Consider the following 4,834-nt stretch of genomic DNA (forward strand, 5'->3'; position numbering starts at 1 on the left):
TCATCTTTTAAAATCCTTCTTATTTCCTTCTGATTATTAAAGTAACATATGTTCATTTTACAGTTTCAACCAATCCAGAAAATATAAGGAATAAAGTAAAAGCCACTGCGTTTTGCCCCCCAGTGAGAACTGCTGTCAGCGTTTGTCTTTCCTGCTCTGTGATGACTTGCCGTGCCTGCACGTGCAGCACCTAACAGAATGGATCTCACTCTGATTGTGTCATAAATACCCTGGATTAGTTTTCTACCAGTGTTTAACAAATTCCCAAGATTTAGTAATTACAAACTTATAAGTTCCTTTGAGGAGTTAGGAAGTTTATGTCATTGTTATTTATGCCATCCCTTGTTTATGTAAACATCTCCATCACGGTTATTATTTTCCTGCACAGCTGGATGAGATGTTACGTCTTCCAACAGCTAATGTTCTTGAGCAACGATGTCAGCCTCAGGGTCAAAACACCTGGCTCCAGGCCCAAATCCCTATTTCTAAGGCAGCTGCTGGCAGTTATTTAGGAGAGATGGGGGAGACGCAAGCCTGGAAGGGCCGAGCTGAGGAACCTGACATTTCCATTAACGGTGAGAAGCGGGACGTGTAAATTAAGAGACTTCTAAAAGTAAAATAAGCCTTCCACTTACTTTATTCAATAGTTTTCAATAATCAAAATTGCCCAGCCCAGCACTATACCCAGCCTCAGGTATTCAGTTATAGCAACACTAAATGAACTTAGACTCTATGTTTGCAATCTCACCATTATTCCCTGATGAGAAACGGGCTAGCGTAAGAACCCCGTCTTCACAGCAATTGGGTGCTACCTACTCTTATTGGTTAGTAGCAATTGAATATATGACGCTGGAGTTCTGAGGTTGGAAATAACCAGTTTGTCCTGTCAGCAGCATTCAGTCCTTCTCCAAACACTCTCTTCCTTTGCTGTCTTTCTTGCTGTAAACTACTGGCTGTCCCCATGTCTCTCAGCCTATTACATTTTAGGCTTCCTTAGTCATTGACGATAGTTGGTTGAATAGTGTCCCCAAAACATTCATGTCCATACAGAACCTATAAATGTGACCTCATTTGTACAGGTTGAGCATCCCTATTCAAAAAATTTGAAATGCAAAATCTGAAACTTTTTGAGCACCATGTCAGCCCAGGTGGACAATGAAGATGCTGTTAATACTGCAGAAAATGTGTTCATAAATGACATGAAAATGTGTGATGGGCTTATTGAATGATTCAAGCAGTGCGCATTCATAACAGAGTAAGAAATCATATCAGTTTATAAAGTCAAACAGACACTTCTAAGACAAAAACTGACCTTAGTGAGGAAGATAACTGGAAGCAACATTTTAAAAAGCCATCCAGCAGAATGCCTCCTCATCCCTGGGAGACACGCTTCCCAGTCCCTCCCCTGCTTCTCATGGTTATTCTCATCTAAAAATATATAAACCCTGTAATCCCAGCACACGAAAGCCTGCTGTTGTTTGTTGCTACTTTTATTTAACAGATAACCCAAGTGTTCTAGTGCTGCTTAGTTACCCTGAACATACTATTTTTTCACTGTATTGATGGTATGTCATTTTTTTTTTACCGTTAAGTACTTGTACATGAATAAGTGTAAGAAAATGATTGCTTATCAGTAGCATATAAATTCAGAGTCAGGATTGATGATGATGCCAAACAACCAGATTGTCCACATGAATGGCTGAGATAGTGACACATTACTTTCTGATGGTTCAATGTATACAAACTCTGTTTAATGTAAAAAATTATTTTAAAATATCATAAAATTACCTTCAGGCAATGTGCATAAAGTGTACATAAAACACAAATGAATTTAATGTTTAGACTTGGGTCTCATCCTGCAAGAAATTGCATTATGCATACACAAATATTCCAAAATCCAAAAAAATCCAAAACACTTCTGCTCCCAAGCATTTCAGATAAGGGATACTCCACCTGTAAATAGGACCTTTGTAGATGTAATCAAGTTAAGATGAAGTCACACTGGATTAGGATGGGTTCTAAACCCAATAACTGGTGTTCTCATGAGGAGAGAGAGACGCAGAGACACACAGAGGAGAGAAGGCCACATGAAGCCAGAGGCAGAAATCGGAATGCTACGGCTACAAGCCAAGGAATGCCGAAGATCTCAAGCACCACCAGAAGCTAGGAAGAGCAAGAAGGGATTCTTCCCTGAAGCCTTTAGAGAAAGCATGGCTCTGATGACATCTTAATTTCAGACCCCTGGCCTCTGGAACTATGAGAAAATACATTTCTGTTGTTTTAAGTACTGGGTTGTGATTCACTATGGCAGGCCTAGACTATTAATACGCTGACTCATCCTTGACTCCCCCCCTCTCCACATCAGTCTCTCCCAAATATTTACTCTAGCCAATGACCTCTCAATGTACAAACACTTGCTCTTGAAGAGCAGTGACTTGTTTCCATAATCTTTTTAAATTCATTCAGTTCCTAGCAGAGAGTAAGAATTCAGTAAATGTTTAGAGAAGGAATCTGGCACCTTTAATTCTATCCTCAGGCAGTGCTAAACCAAGTCTTTAAAAAAAGGATTAATAAAATGTGGTATATGTATACCATGGAGTTCCACTCAGCCACAAAAAACAATGGTGATTTAGCACCTCTTGTATTATCCTGGGTGGAACTGGAGCCCATTCTCCTAAGTGAGGTATCACAAGAATGGAAGAATAAGCACCACATGTACTCACCATCAAATTGGTACTAATAGATCAACACTTATGTGCACATATGGAAGTAACATTTATCAGGTGTTGGGCAGATGGGAGGGGGGAGGAGGGGATGGGTATATTTACACCTAATGGGTGCGGTGTGAACCGGCTGAGACATGGGCCTGCTTATAGCTCTGGCTCAGGCAGGGCAAAGGCAATGTAAGTAACCTAAACATTTGTACCCCCATAATATTCTGAAAAATAAAAATTTTAAAAATTTAAAAAAATTAAAAGTGACACTGAGCTGTGAACCTTGCTCATTCATCTTACCCCCTCAAGAGAACTTCTGCTGGTGCACGTGAAAAATCCAAAGTCTGGTTTTTTGACAATCAATTTTACCTTCCATTTTCACCTTCAAATTGGTAAGCTCTTCCCAACTTAACCCTTGCCTGTCCCTTTTCCACACCTTGGCTATATTATGTCTTGCATCGTCTAATTACACCCCCAGAGTCCTTGCATTCCATTAGCCTGCCCTGATAGGCCACCTCCCAGCCTCTCTCCCTTGCCTAAATCAGCATCCAGCTTATTTATAATCTATCAGCTCCCCCAATCCATCTCACCAGTCCAACTCCAGGGCAGGCCACGTAGAAAATTCTGCAAACTGTTGAAGGGTTGAGAACTTGCATCTTGATATTGCACAATCTTAAATCTCTTTAGTTTTGTTTCCTTAAATTGTGTTATCACTGATTGGAAAGGAAAACAATGAGTTCTGCACTTTCAAAAAATGCCTTTGTGTAATAAATACTGTAAGAATCACAGACCTGTGCATCAATGTGCTTCCAAAAACCTTTAGTGTTTTCCTTGGTCCAGAACTCTGAACTTGTTTCACCAAACAAGTTCCTACTACCATAGGGAAGAAGTTTAAGTTTGTGTTAAGTATGTGAGGGAAACACACATGACTAAGTGGAAAAAAAAAAACAAAACCTTGAAGTCTCCGGCAACATCAATTCTAGTTAAATTTCATAATTAACCTTGATCTATACCTTATTTACATGTATCTAGATCTTCATGAGTTAATTTCCAGAAATATTCAGGGGCAACTCCTTTTACAATGGACAATCTCAAAAAGATCCTTCATTGTGTACATGAACTAAGGACACAATTTACCTTAGAAATTGCTAAATAGCTTCTCTAACAAAAAACATTTGAAGGCTGAGTCCTTAAGCATGCTAAAAGTGTTGCTGCTCACAAAAACAGCTAATATTTATCGAGCGTTTTTACAATGTGCAGAACACCGTGCTGATGAGTTTAATATACATTATCTCCTTTAATGCTGCCAATGGGCCTGGGAGAAAACTGATGCACAGAAAGGTTAAGTAACTTGTCCACAGCCAGCCAGCTGCTAAGTCATCAAGTGGGATTTGTACCGTTTGAAGCCTCTGAATCCAGAAGTATATTGCCTCTTGAATTCCTAGCAGTTTTACTTACCAATACTCCCTTTTGTTACTTAGCTGCTGGCATAAAGATTGTCCCGACTTATCTCATCCTTTTGTTGCCAGGACCTAGGTCAGAGCAAAGTCTCTCCTTGACCGAACTATTTTTATGTTTGAAAGAGAGCCATTTGGCAGTGTGTAGTACTCATGCACTTTCCTACTAAGTAAATTTTTGCTGAATGAATGAATTTCTTAGAATAAATGACTCTTCTATTCCCATTAAGAACTTTTTTAAGGACAGAAAGATTTTGACTGTCTCAGTCTTCCCGCATACAGTGCGCCGCACATTCCATTTTGGTGACTCAGGAAGGAGAAATCACAGGTAGGTTGGCAGGAGGTGGCGGGCACGGCGTCAGATCCAAAAGATTTGGATACACACTTTCACCTCGATTTTATGCAACGAAAGGTGAGAAAATTCAGTGGCAGAGGCGACACTAGCACTGAGGAGACCCTCAGAGGGAGGCGCTCCACCCACACTCTGAACTGCTCGGATCTGGGACAAAGCGATGTTGCCCTTCAGCCGGGTCGCCGGGTCGCCTCCCAGGGCAGTGCCTATGGCTTTACTAATGAAGGACGGAAACTCAGCACCGCAGTGGCAGAGCGGCCCCAGGCACAGGCCGCGCCCAGGAACGCGCTGCAACGGCCCCGGCGGCCGCC

Source organism: Lemur catta, chromosome 5 (assembly GCF_020740605.2).
Source record: "Lemur catta isolate mLemCat1 chromosome 5, mLemCat1.pri, whole genome shotgun sequence".
NCBI classification, from domain to species: Eukaryota; Metazoa; Chordata; class Mammalia; order Primates; family Lemuridae; genus Lemur; species Lemur catta.